The sequence below is a fragment of the Sebastes fasciatus genome, chromosome 1, assembly GCF_043250625.1.
Source record: "Sebastes fasciatus isolate fSebFas1 chromosome 1, fSebFas1.pri, whole genome shotgun sequence".
In the NCBI taxonomy this organism is placed as follows: domain Eukaryota; kingdom Metazoa; phylum Chordata; class Actinopteri; order Perciformes; family Sebastidae; genus Sebastes; species Sebastes fasciatus.
In genome coordinates, this window is record NC_133795.1 from 5,622,238 (window position 1) to 5,637,351 (window position 15,114).

The window sequence follows — 15,114 nt, forward strand, 5'->3', positions numbered from 1 at the left end:
GGAAACCCATTAATGCTTTGTCATGCTGTCACAGTAGCAGCCTGTATTCCCCTGAACAACCCACCTCTTGGTAAAAACTCAAATAAACATTATCTGCCTCGTCTCTTCATTTCACAGGACATGACTCAGGCCAGGAAATAACATTAAAACTCATCATACACCGGCAACAACTCAATGCTCAATGCAATGCTAATACTACCACTTACACAAATACTTATAGGGTTTGTTAACCCAAATCACAAAACATTTTTCCCTTTTTCCAGAAACAATGTACCTGTTAATCCTGGATAATTCCCAGATCTTATTTAACATATATATTTAACATATTTAACACACTTAATTTACATATTTATACTGAGGTTATATATGTGTTTGATGTACATTAGCGACTTTCTACATATTTCTTATTTGTATTATGTACTTATATTTATCTACATATATTATTTATATATTGTAGCATTATGTACAGAATTTACATGTTACATACTCAATTATTTCTATTTTTCTTATATTTTCTTCATGCTTTTATATAAGAGTCCCAATTTCCCTTTTGGCTGTGTAAGATTGTTTCCGACTCGTGTGATCCAAACATTTCCAATAACTCAAGAGAGCATTGTAAAGTACAAAATTCACAACATCTAACAAAATATTCTACTTCAATCCATATTTGTTGGTGTTTAGCCTTTCAAAAAAAACATTTCCACCACGGTCAATTTGCTCTCCCGCTTGCCGCACACTGACAGGTTATATTCATTAAAGAAAGTTGTTTTAGTAAAAAACAAACAAAAAAACAAACATTTAATACACTGAATCACTTTATTCAAATTGAGGATTTTGTACGAGAATTTGTAATATTTTTAGGGGGATGACTTCAGTAAATAAACTCATATTTGAACCAAGATTTTTTTTTTTTACTAGAACAAAGATAGAAAAAATGCAGGGAAAAGTTGGTGGATCAAAATAAGAAATAAACTTTCAGATTCTCAGTAGTTCCCAGAAGATTTATTGTGAATGAATAATCTCAACATATTTATAAAACATGTCAATATCTTGACGAAAGCAAACAACTTGATACGCCACCTTGCCAAGATTGCAAATCAAACGCTAAATCACTACTGATGCAGAGATATTCAGATGACAACTTGCATATGTGGGAAAAACCCCCAATATCATGTGATTATATCCTGTGAATCATGTCAGCTGTGTTGGATTCTGGTACGCGAGTTCGGTCTGTCAGCCGGTTTTGGCAACCACATGTTGCCTCTACTACGCGATCAAACACTTCTCCCTGAGCTCCATTCGGAGAACAGCCTCTTGACCCATGCCAGCTGCCTGGAAACATTTGAACTAATATTTACACCACTTAAGAAGTTCCATAAACATCAAATATCAAGTCGAGCACTATCAAAAAAGAAAAACCTCAGAAGTGCTCCTAATGAGAGGAAATGACTAAATACGGTCAGCTGTTTGCATCATCGGGATGACTCGCCGACTTTTGGACAGCTTCTATTGAGATATGAAACCATTCTGCTTCGCTATTTCCTGAGCAACAATTCAAGCATGTTTACAGTAAAAGCAGAGCCCTCCAGACACACCACGCAAGAGCACACTTGACCGCGTGATGCGCTCTCTGAGACTGAGGTAAAAAACATCTTGAACTAAGCAGGCCCCTACGGCGAAAGATCTCCACCAAATTGCACTGGTGTTATTCATTGAGATTGCGCTAATTAAAGCCGTGCTTCATGGAAGAAGAGCTTGGAGGAGGAGGGGGGGTGGAGGGTTGGGTATTTTTCTCAAAGCACTCACAAGCTTAATGGTGCAAAGAATTTCTACCTGATGAGGGCATTCCTACCACAGGTATGTGTCCCGGCTGCCAGCAGCACTGCCAGCCAAACAGCAATTTAGCACTCTACTACAAGTGTTTACACTGCACTTTGGCACTGCGACTTTTTTTTTAATGTACCATGCTGTTTTTTAATGTTCAGTGTATATTTACATTAAGAGGGTGAATTTGAAAACTTGCAAATGGGACGCTAAGCCTGTATGGTTTCATCTTGAGCCCCTCCGGGGCCACAGTGTGAGCTCGTCCCTGCAGAGCCGTGGCTGAAGCCCACTCGCTGTCAGACTGGAGCCAGTTGGCGCTGCAGGGAGGGCAGGGATAAAGGGGAGGGTGTGGGTTAGAGGAGGGGGGGAGAGGGGCTGCTCCTCTGCCTTCAATCCCACATGATCTCACTGGTCCTGGAGAGTATATCAGGCAAAAGCAGCGTGATCATTAAATGCCCATGCTGCAAATCTTTTTAATTATTCTCCTTCCTCCCTAGCCTTTTAATGAGAGGAGTATCCACAGATAATGCGGGTAATTGGACAATGGGATTCACTCATTCAATTATTGACCACTGAATCTGCTCAAGAGTTGATGGGTAATTCTCAGTCTCGGCTCCGGGGCTCAGCATCCTGGTAAAAAAAAAAAACGCTCCTCCTGGTGGATTGTATGTCGTTTAAATACACTTTTTGGGCTCCATCCAAAAAGCTTATTACATTATAATTTGTTTGAACCATGAAAGGGTTAGATCTAAATACTGTGTGGCAGGCCTATCCATAAAATCTTGCTAAGTAACCTCTGGTATGCGATGCTGGCCTTTGCACTTAAACCACATATGCCACTTTCAGTGGGAGACACGTACGTTGAGTGATCGGCTTTTGTTTGAAATCCATTGAAATGGGAGATGAGAGCGTACTGGTCGTTTTAATGGCCTGCTCTGAATCTAGCAGAACAATCGAGCTGCATTCAGAGTGTCCACTGGAATGACATTAAATGTTCATGATGAGAGGTGGTGGTCATTAAAGGAATAGTCCGACATTCTGTGAAATGCTTTTTCGCTCTCTTTCTGAGAGATAGATGAGAGGACTGATACCACTCCCATGGCTGAATGGTAAGTAGGCAGCTACAGCCTAGAGATGGTTAGCTCAGCTTAGCATAAGAATTTGGCTTCCAGCAGATCTAAAGCTCACTAATTAACATGTTATATCTTTTTTTTCGTTTAATCCGTACAAAAAGCATTACAATTTAATTTTGCCGTTTTATGGGCGACTTTCTCGCTAGATTTAAAGCATAGTCTGTATATAAGAAGTGGACGTAGTCACCGTGACGTCACCCACTGGTTTGTGGACTGCCGTTTTGAAGCCTTGAATTCTGGCTTTTGGCCGTCGCCGTGTCGTTCTTTTGTAACCAGAAGTGACACGAGAGGGTGGAGCTAAGTACAACCGAACACTGATATGACATTTTTAGGCGACCAAAAAGGTTATAATTAACTTTCATGAATTGAAAACACACTGTGAAAGGGTTAAAGTTGTAAAACAAAAACACAGACAACTCTCAGACCGAACAACGCCGTGGTAGCGACCTGTCAATCACAAGGTAGCCAAGCCCTAAAGCATCCCCTGCTTTATGGTCTATTTGACTCTAAATGGGACCATAATTTACTAAATGAACATCATGCTGTATTGAAGAAGACTTGAAACTAGTGATTGAGACCATAAACTCATGTTTACAATGTTAACTGAGGTAATAAATCAAGTGAGAAGTAGGCTCATTTTCTCATAGACTTCTAAACAATCAGACATCTTTGAGCGACCAGAGTCGTCGCCCCCTGCTGGCTGTTAGAAACAATGCAAGTTTAAGGTACATCAGCATTGGCTTCACTTTTCAGACCCCGGAGTTGCTCAATGGTTTAGAGACTTTTCAGACCCTCTTAGCAACTTTATTTCTAAAAAGCTGCAACTTTAGCGACTTACTCAGACCATCAGGGAAAAAGCAAGACATATATTCAAATGATATTGTAATTCATTCCCAATGCTGCTCAGAGTAGACACAGTCAACGGCCCTTCTGCCAACAGCACAAGGTCTCTCCCTTTCCTCTTGCGCAGGCACTCTCTCCCTCGCTGCAACCCACAAAATTTCGAAGCTTGTATCTAGCAAATGTATCTGCGATGACGTCACCAATATGAAGCGTTGCCAACCTTCCTGTAAAATACGGAATCATCCTGTAAAATACGGAAACACCCCATTTGGAAACTAAAAGATGTGTTCCGTATTGAACTGATACAGGACGCACTTTGTTCCATATTTTTTAATTCAACGCAAATCTATGTGAGAGAAATATTACAGGTTAGACTATTAAGACGGGCGATTTGTATGAGATAGAAGATCTGTCATCTCAGCCTGCTGTCACGCTATATTCCACTACTCAAACTGAGAATGCGCTTCTAATTGGTCGCTGTCAGGCTTATGTATTGTATCCATATTGTCACTCAATATGCCTGACGGTGGTGCAGGATTTAAAAAAATGGCAACCTATGTGCATTTTCCGCAGGCAAAACAAGTTAAAGAAATACAGAAGGGAATGGGAAAACGATTACCGATGGCTGGGATGCGTGAGTGAGAACGTGTTCAAGGCCAACTGCCCCGTCTGCCACCGGGTTTTCTCTATTAGTCACGGAGAGATTTGCGACATCAAACAACATGCATCGGGAGAAAATCATAGGAGGACCGAGAGGCTGCGGCGGACACGGGGAGCGGGAGCACTCTCAAATTTTTCCTTGTCAAATACTTGTCATAGATTTGTTATAGGTCTGTTTTCATTCTTTATATGCTAAGCTAAGCTAACTGGCTGCTGGCTGCGGCTACATATTCACCCTACAGACGCGAGAGTGGTATCAATCTTCTCATCTAACTCTCGAAAATAAAACCAAAATGCATATTTCCTAACATGTCAAACCATTCCTTCCATTAAGTAGTTACAGTATAAAAGGGGGGGGGGGGGAAATCGATGTATTGTACCTATGTACTACGTCCGGTTTTCAAAATAAGGTGTTAACAAAGGGAACTGTATATGCAAGATGCATATATGTAAATAGGATTGATTGGATTATATTCACCAGAAGTATAAAACATGTTACATTTCCCTTATAAATAAAAAATAAAATACCTCTAATTTGTGAGGGAAATGTCTTCATTCTTTCATTTTTAGGTTGCTGGGGAAAAAAATGTTGAAACATGCTGAAAATCAAACATTTTTACTTTATCAATGTAGATATTTTCCTAAGTAAAAGTCCCTAGAAGTGTATGATTTACCGTTTTCCCATGGTCTAGTGTTAAAAAGGTTTTTAAAAAATTGCAATAAATCGCAAAGTCGAATCGCAACACATATCGAGTCGGCCCCCAAGTATTATGATAGTATCGAATTGGGAGATAGGTGTATCACCAGCCCTTTTAGTATTTATTATTATTTAGCCAATAAATCTCATCTTTTGGGTGTTCCTTCCACATCACACAAACAGAACAGATCTGATGTAGGCCGACAGTAACTTCATTAGCCAGGTATTTATGGTTTATCCTAATCATATGTAGGGCTGCAGCTAACAATTATTTTCATTGTTGATTAATCTGTTGATTATTTTCTCAATTAATTGATTAGTAGTCTTGTCTATTAAGTATATAGTGTCACGGTGCAAATTAGGCTTTACATTGGCTGTTTACATTATGCGTAATGGTTACCGTGGCATTTGCACTGGCAGTTTATTTTTACAGTGTAAAGTGGGCCCAGGCAGGTTTTTAATAGGTCACAAGGTAGGTCAGAACAAGGAAACCCATTAATGCTTTGTCATGCTGTCACAGTAGCAGCCTGTATTCCCTGAACAACCCACCTCTTGGTAAAAACTCAACTAACATAATCTGTCTCTATTCTTCATTTTACAGGACATGATTCAGGCCAGGAAATATGCTAAACATTGACATTAAAACTAATCATAGACCGGCTACAACTCAATCCAATGCTAATACTGCTATTCATACAAGTACTTACAGGGTTTGTTCACATTTAAGAAGCTGGAATCAGAGAATTTTGACTTTTATTCCTTAAAAAAAAATACTCAAACCGATGAATCGATTATCAAAATAGTTGGAGATTAATTTAATAATTCACAACTAATCTTGTTGTAGCTCTATTCACATGCAACTACAAGTAGCAGAGTAAACACTTTTTTCCGGCTAAAAAATAAAAGGCGACTGTTCCCCCCCTCCCCCCATCTGGACTGCTGCTTATGCTCAATTGAAAAAAAAGCCAGTCTCTGGATAAAGGACTTCTCCAGTTTGAGTGAATTTCATACCTGAAGGCAAAATCTACAAACCACAGCGAAAACCCCAGAGAGTGGGAGAATTCCCCCACTGATCATCCAATTTGGATGAAAGCAGTGTGTGTGTGTGTGTGTGTGTGTGTGTGTGTGTGTGTGTGTGTGTCTGTGTGTGTGTGTGTGTGTGTGTGTGTGTGTGTGTGTGTGTGTGTGTGTGTGTGTGTGTGTGTGTGTGTCTGTGTGTGTGTGTGTGTGTGTGGAAAAAAAGAAAAGAAAACAGGGAGAAGAAAAAATATCTCGCAGGAATCTTCCATCACCCGGCTTCTTTGCAGCGGCGGCGGCCCACATTGATCCAGCGCATTAATCATGAGCAGACAAACAGCATGTTGTGTCTGTTGGTAATTGTGACTCTCAACCATACTTAGCCTATAGCTACTCTCAACATGAGCTGATAAACCACTCTATTACTACGGCACAATGTAGGACACGTTCACTCAATGGTAGCTTGAGAGCAAAGAGCTTCCTGCAGCAATATCACAAAAGGCAGTTTATCTGTGCTCAGTAATGGAATAACACACATTCTGCGGAGGAGAAGCCCAGATAGTTTTTTCTCAGTGGCATTGCTCTATTAGAAGAAACTGGTGGAAACATATTTTTTTTACACTGGGAGGAAGAGGCTTACACTGCTAGCTTTCCAGCACGCCACTCGTTAACAACCTCCCCCCGCTTGTGAAATTCACACCTCCAGCTAGAGTCATTATCATAATTGTTACCAAATACTGTAACGCCCAAGTTTTAATTGCAATACCATTAATTTCCAATCTGAATGATTCCCTTGCACAGACAATTTCATTTCTAAATTGACATACCCACTCAAATGATTTCATATAAACACACTGATAAAAAATAATAATATCTCAAGGGCCAAATAGCAAGAAAGAAGAAGGGAGGAGTGGGGGGGAGGGAGGAAAATGATTTCAATGTGGTTTAAAGGCAAATTGTATCAAGAACCAGGCACGGTTACTCCTCCAAGGCTTTAAAACAAATATGCCCTTCAACTGGCGCGTTATCGTCGTCTCTGCACTGCAAATAAACTATGCCTTGCCTCATTTCTTTTCAAGATAAAAGACCAGTCGTTTGGGCATAATGGTCAGGGCCAACAAAATGAAATAATAAACCATTCATTAAATCAAGCGCACAAGTGGTAACTTTTCTAATAAAAGATTCTGAAAGTTTAATTAATAGCAGTCGTTAGCGCTCGTTTAAAACTTATCGATTTAGACATAACAATATGTTAAAATAATGTATCCTGCAACAGTCACCGCCCCTCCCTCGGCGGGGGCGCTCTGCTCGCACCGCATTGTAATCAACAGATTGTTAGACACGCATTTTCTGGGCCAGTGACAAAGCCTGATGTATGGGGTCGAAGGGAGCGTTCGTAATCCATCCATTGCTGCAATTTATTATCTTATTTTAATTGTATACACAAACATTGAGGTGATTTAGGTGACACGGTGGAAAGATGAAATCCGTTTATATTAAAAGGGTTGCTCACCCCTGGAGCCAGCTGCCAGCAACACCTTTCAATGACTGCTTTTAACAACATGGTTATTGTTTTATTGATCAGGGTTTTATTACAGATTTGACACCCATGTTATGTGTTAATCGAACCGCACATAATTTCTTGACACATATTTTACGAGATTATGACTGCAATTAATTTAATAACTATTATTTTTTCGGTGATTTCAGTCTTAACGAGGTTTGTGGGAGAGTGCTCCATTCGTCTTGGCCGTGTTGTCACTCATGCACTCTCCGGCGCGGTGGCGCAGTGCATGACCTTAATGGAAGCCGCGGAAATGGCCAATCGAGCCGGCGTCCGCACTCCCTCAGCTCATTGCGGAGCCACCTCCTTTTGTTCTAGGAAGTGATATCACTATTAAGGAAGCCATTCATAGCCATATAATTCCTCCTTTCTACACTTAAACGCTCCGAGCTTATGGGAAAATTATACAACTCAGCCTTTGCTCAAAAGTACTTTGAGGATGTGTCATTTTTCAGGCAGTGTACATTTAACCTGGGAGGGGGGAAAAATAACCATTTTCCGCAATGTGAAGAAGGATTAATATCTTTTCTTAAAACACAAATTATGCAACATTGCCTTTACACACAGTAAATCAGGAAAACATGGACGCCCGCTGACGGTACGTGGGCAGTTAAAGCGGGACAGGAGGGACGGGGAACATAACAGCGTGTCAAGCGGAGATAAAGCTCGCACATCTATAAAGGCAAGACGCTGAACGGGGGCCACTGTTGGTCAATAGCCTCCATCTGTGTCCCCTCTCATCTCTAAGAAGTGCACATCTGCTGAACACGGCACAATTTATCTATCAGAAGAATTATTAATTAATAGTTCATCTCATCCCAGTATAATTGAGGACAGATCTGGAACGCCATTAGCCGCGATAATAAAGAGAGCGATACCTCCCGCCCACCTGAGCACACGGGGAAAAGCCTCCTCTGCTCCGGTTCTTTGTGGCCTTGTCAGCAAATGTATTCTTTTGCACTGAGCAGTAGTTAACAACTTATAGGTTTGTCAAACCAATTTCATTCTTTTTTAAATCTTCATAGCAATTATCTTTTTGCATAATCAGTTTCAAGACCTTGGGGGTCTACTGGGTCTTGTAACGTCTTTAAAATAATTGTTCAGATAGTAATTTGAAGTTTTGTGGAAATTGCTTAATAATCAGATCCCAAAGTCAATATTTGGCTGAGGAACTAAGTTGTAGATGGAAAAGACTTCATGGGGCTCCGACAGAACAAGAGGACCGGCTAAAAATAAAATTACATCAGAAGTTGGAGCCAGCTCGACATAAAAGCGTGTGTGCGCGTGTGCTCGGAGGTTCGAGCGAGTGTCCGCGTGCATTCACACATTACACTGTAGCTCATGTGTATGTGTGATTAGCTGCACAGGTGCACATCCAGGTTTTTCCATTTTAACACGCCATCAAAAGAAACACATAAGTCAGACAGATATCAGTGGGAATAAAGCTATATTATCATGAAATATTAACAGCTGTTGTGGACCTAACACGGCGGTTATCTACTTTGAGCGTTTGAAAGATATCCAACTTAAAGGGGGGGGGTGCACGGATTTTATGTTTGTCCCAATTACCCTTGTAATGAGATGTATCCGAGTCTGTAGTAATGACGGTAATGAGAAAGATAAAATGACAATGTGTAAAAACAGAGCTGGCATATCAATGACTCGCCAGACACGAGCGCTCCGTCTGATGTAGGCCCTATACGCGGGGACAAAGAGATCCATGATCCCCCAACAGCAAGGACAAATAAAAGAAAATACAGGTCTAACGCGGTTGCTCCCCTTGACTCCTAAAGTATATATGAATCACTGCCCTTATTATCACTCTGACACGGCGAGGAGCTTTGCTTTATGAATGCTACTTAAGGAGCATCTCATAATGTGCACTGACTAAACCCAATCATAATCTGTCTTGCCCAATAACAACAAGACAATGCTTTACACAAAACGTCTGATGTCATATCATCATTACACTAATAGCAAAAAGCCCGGGCTACTCTTAGCCTCACCCAATTAGTCATTTTAAACTGCTTATTGGTGAGAAAGCGTCAATGATCAATTCAAGCATTTAGCCTGTGGAGCAGGGCTTGAGTCAGCGCCAACATTGATTATCTGAAGGAGCAAATTGGTCCGTAATAATGGGGATTTCTCATGATGCCGGTGTGAAGCCGCGAGGACTCGTTTTGTACAAATGCCGCACTGATGGAGGGTTTTCTTTAATTTCAGCATAAAAGTAAAGCCACCTACTTAACACTTCATATATCTTTAGGATGCATTGTAGGCAGGCTAATCATCTTTAATGTAATACTTTTGGGAAATAACTATTTTCCCTTTTCCCTGTGATTATACCTGAAAAAAAACCCAATTGCTTATTTCTGCTAAAAAGTGTTTTCTAGAAAGACATCTATATTTATAGATTAAAAGTTAATTTAAAAAAAACAAACTTTTGGGTATCAGTAGCCTGCCAAAACTCAGGTATCATATTGACACTAGTTAAAATAATTCAAACAATACCCAGCCCTATAAGGAACACCCACCAAGTTATAAGCTACTGTATAGCGATATAGCCACGATACATTTTTAAAGATATATTCTAAACAATATGATGAAGAATGCCAAAAATATTATAAGTAACAAATGTAACAAATCTCATTAATCAAAAGATTTGACATTTTTTACCGTTGTTTGATCATTGTTGACATCCAGCGTGACACAATAAGACCTCAGACATTAAACCTTTCAGCTATGCAAATTAAATACATCATATTGACTGTGTAAAATGAAATAGATCGCCTGAAACCAGTATAGAAGCTCTGAAATCAGAGCAATACAGCCTAAATGTTAATAGAAAAAAAATCTATTTAGCCTTGAATAACTTCAAGGCTTTTTACGAACACCCCATGGATCATGAGGAGGTCCCAGGTGGGACTGTAGCCTTAGGAAACTCTCACTTCCTCCACTGTGGAGAGAATCCCCAGTTGGTTTAAGTCATATACTGTTAGACGCCAAAGAATCCAATTTACCCCATTCCCATACTTCTTTGATTTCCTTTGCTTTGTAAGGTCATTTATCTACAATCTTAATTTGGAAACTGTGATTTCTTCCCTTTGTGACAAGCAGCAGGAGCTCCCCCCCGCCCCCGCCCGCCGCCCTGCTCAGCTGTCATAAAGGTAGGCAGGTGTCCTTAAAGATGGTGAAAAAAATTGAATATAACAGACATGTTCAATTAGAGCGAAATTATGCTGAAATGAATTATTGTGTTCTTAATGGGTTAACACTCCCCAGAGCACACAAGGTGAGCTCTGCTTTAAGGTGCAGCACTTTAAGTGGATCAGAACTAACTGCTCCACAGTAAACTCTGTGGTAGTTAATGAAGCCCACGAATAACTGCTGAAATGTATACTCTCAGAGAGCTCGCCAAGTGTGTTTCACCAACAGTAGAGCAGTCGGTCCGTCAAGAGAGGGATTCTTTGATTTCATATTTCATCTCCTCTCAAGCCCGGCTCAGTTTCTGAGAGGTGATTTTTCAGGATTATCACCTAATCCTGTAAGGAAATAGCTATTGGAAGGCAAGTCCCGTCTCTTTTGCCCTAAAGTTTACCACCAACTGGATGTGAAAACAGATGGTAGAAGTCACAAAGAATCCCTGGAAAAGAGTATCCTTACCTAGAAATAAATTTTTTTATAGCGAATTTTTAGAGAAAAAAACACTGCTCACCCATTATTAGACTAAACTAAGGTGCTGGCGTTGTAGACTATCAAACTCAATGACAAAAAAAGCATCTGCACACTCAAGTCAGTACAAAAATACATGTTAAAAAATATAATTTCGGTCAGAGAGCTGTACAAAAGGTTCGAGACACATCACTTGATTAGCCTTAATGCACTTGTGTCAATCAGTTTAACTTTTGTGGCTGAATAAGGGAATTGTAGTCCTGGGTATGATGGACTACAAGTTAAAGACAAAGTGACTATAAAGACAGTCAAGAAACACTAAGCAGCATATTGAATATTAAAAAAAAAACAATATACACAACAAGATAGAATATGCAACAATAGAGATAAATGCTATGTAAACATCAGCCTTCAGCCATCATCAATCATAGAGCATATAGAATCTATTATAGTTTATTCATAGCAAAACACTCATGTCAAAATCCTCATTAAGACCCAGTGGTTGCAATGCTCCGAAGGAGTGGATCCAGATGTGAGTGTGCGGATGTTTTTCTTTATTCAGTGTAGAAATGTTAATAATTAACCGACATTATTTAACCGATTAACGCTATCGGTTAAAACGGTTAAAAGAAATATTCATAATTAATTAAAAAGCTGAGCGGCTCAGAGGAGCGGCTCGTCACTTTAAGGAGAAAAGCTGGTCCACCTTAACAGCCCACCTTAAGAGGAAGAGGCGGAGTTGCAGGATACAGGAAGTTGGCGCGACATAGCATTTATTCACCGACAAGTAAACTGTACACACACACTGCTACGTTCACAGCTATAATGCCACCAACAACCCCACACTCACCGCCGCCACACTCACGCGGTCTGTCGGACACTCGTTAAAGTTTCCCCGCGCTGACAGACTGTATGTGTGTGGTGGTGGCGTCGGCGAGCACGAAGCCACCAGCAACGCAAAGCCAAAAAATGTTGGGTAAATCTTTATGTAATGTTGTGTAAACAGATGTCCAGGGTTTTATCATTTAAAAACGTACTTATTAAGTGATTATTAGGCTATCAGTATAGTAATAATAATTCAAGCATGAGCATGAAACTGTAGTCTCATTATTTAACATATAAAATACTACAAATGTTTGTTTTCCGATCGCTCACATGTTAGATTTGTACTTTTTATCTATATGAGGACAACGACAAATGCCTATAAAAATAAAGCCGGTCCACCAGGGTTAACCATTTGTAAAAGGAGAGAGTGAATATGACATCAAGAGTCGTCTTCTCTTTGTCTTAGCCAGCCTCAAGGTGACATGGGAGTCTGCTCTCATCACCAGAGCCCACTATGACACTTATTCTCTGTGGAACTCATTAAGGGGCAAAGGGGACCTCTGCACCGGCAGCATGTTCAACAAACGAAGACATTTTACTAAAACCAAAAAAAGAAAAAAAAAAAAGTCACAATTTCCATTTAGTTACACGAAACACCTGCCAGGACCACACACATGCACGGAGTAAATGTTAAGCTGTCCTTCCAAGGTGATCCAGACAAGGCAGCGTTAGAAAAAAAATACTTTCTGTAAGACTTCCACATGGTCGAACTGTGCCTTGATGCTGCATTTAATGTCAGATAGGACATGTGGGATGTTTTTGAGGCATCAGAAATTGTGAAGGTGTGTCAATACAAGTTGCACACATTGTGTCAAATGGCCAATTTCAGCAGAACAAAATACATTAATACAGTATTAAAGGTAGCTGCAGTGTGTTAAATGTTTTTATAATTATAAATATATTAGATGTGGTCTAGGCTTGGCCGGTATAACAGTATACCAGGGTATTTAGAAATCCTGTCGGTATGATTTTCAATACCGTCATAAATACAGACGCTTTGCTGTATTGATGTGATGTATTGTAGTGCACCGCACGCGCCACCAGAGGTCGGTGTCTGTGGTGTAACAGGCAGCTGAGCTCAGAAAGATGGCGACTGAGTGTTTTGGGTTTAGTCTTCTTCGAACTACAAAAGCAGTTTATATTTTTATTCAACTGCCAGACTGCCACCACCGCCAGCATATCATCTCCGTTCAGCCCACTGATATGTCGGTAACGTCGGTGCCCGCCGTGTGTGTCGTAACATTAGCGCGTATGCGGTTCGAGAGACAGAGAGAGAGAGAGGGAGCGAGCGAGTATGATGTTATCAGTAAGCTGTGAACGTAGCAGTGCAGTGTGTGTACTAGGAATGTCACGAGAACCGATACTTCGGTAACAAGTCGATGCCAACGTTCTGAAAACAAGTCGATGCCAACGTTCTGAAAACAAGTCGATGCCAACGTTCTGAAAACAAGTCGATGCCAACGTTCTGAAAACAAGTCGATGCCAACGTTCTGAAAACAAGTCGATACCAACGTTCTGAAAACGCGACAGTACTCGTTTTTCCTAACAGTACCGTAGGTACCAGGGATCAGGGCTCGAGACTAACGTCGTCCCGGGTACGATAGATAATGCTACGTTGTGAACAACAAATACGTGTTGAAGTCGGCTGTAGAGCTGGTAACGTTAGCTGTTAGCAGTCGGTGGGCAGCACAGTCCTGCTTGGCTAAATAACGGAGCTAACAGTTAACGTACCGAAGGTTGCATTGAGTTACAGTATGATACGTCCAATCTCTATTCAGTAAATATGAGTATTGGGTGAATGTAAATTAGAATGTTATCAAAAGTTAAAAAAAAACCGTTTAATTTAGTTTTTGGCGGTGTATGTTGAAGTACATGGGGTTTTATTGTTTTGTTTTTTTACTGTATCGAATTGGGTATCGAGAATTGAGCAATTTCACAGGTATTGGTATTGACTACTACATTTCTGGTATTGTGACATCCCTAGTGTGTACAGTTTAGGCTATTTGTTGGTGATAAATGCTACAACTCCCGTGTCTTGCATGAAACCTGCTTCTGATTAAAGTAAAGGGGGTTAGACCCTCAGTTAGCCACAACCTCGAGGCTGTGGTAGACTCGAGGCTAATGGGAAATAAACATTGTTGGTGTTGTTGGCATTGTTTTTCATGGGAATGCATTTATAAATCCTTTTAATGCAAGATATATTACTTGTGTTTTTGCTACTTTTGCTATAGTTGCTGTAGTAATTCTCTCACCATTTGCGGCTGTGCTGCTCTTCATTTTCAAACGAAACACTCTGGCTCACCTTCTGACATTCTGTAGCACATGAGCGGAATCAAACCACAGACAGAAATCTGACTAAGGTGTACACATGCAAAATGTGATGACCCAGCGCTGCTAATGGAGTGCTCTGCCACAGCGCGGTTATAAACCAAATTATCGTCGGGTTAATATTTGCGGTCGCTCCACTCAACAACAATAAGCAAGATCCCCAAAAAATTGGTAATTTTCTTTGAAGGGAAATTAAGACGGAGAAGTAACAGGTTCCCCTTTGAGTCACAAACAGCACATAAACACAGCAAGACTGAAGCTGGATATGTGTGAGCACCTGTTTACAACTGTAAATAATGGAGTGGACCGTAAGTGCGGCGACGGGGGTCAGAAAGCTGTCACTTAGATGTAGTGTAATTTGTACCTGAACTTGATCTCGGGCTGTCACTTCACTCTGCATTAGGGAAAGCTCTAATGGGGTGGAGTGTCAGCCGCGGTGACTTTTCTGCAGACGCAGGGCCGCGCAGCTCATTTCCACAGAGAGCACATTT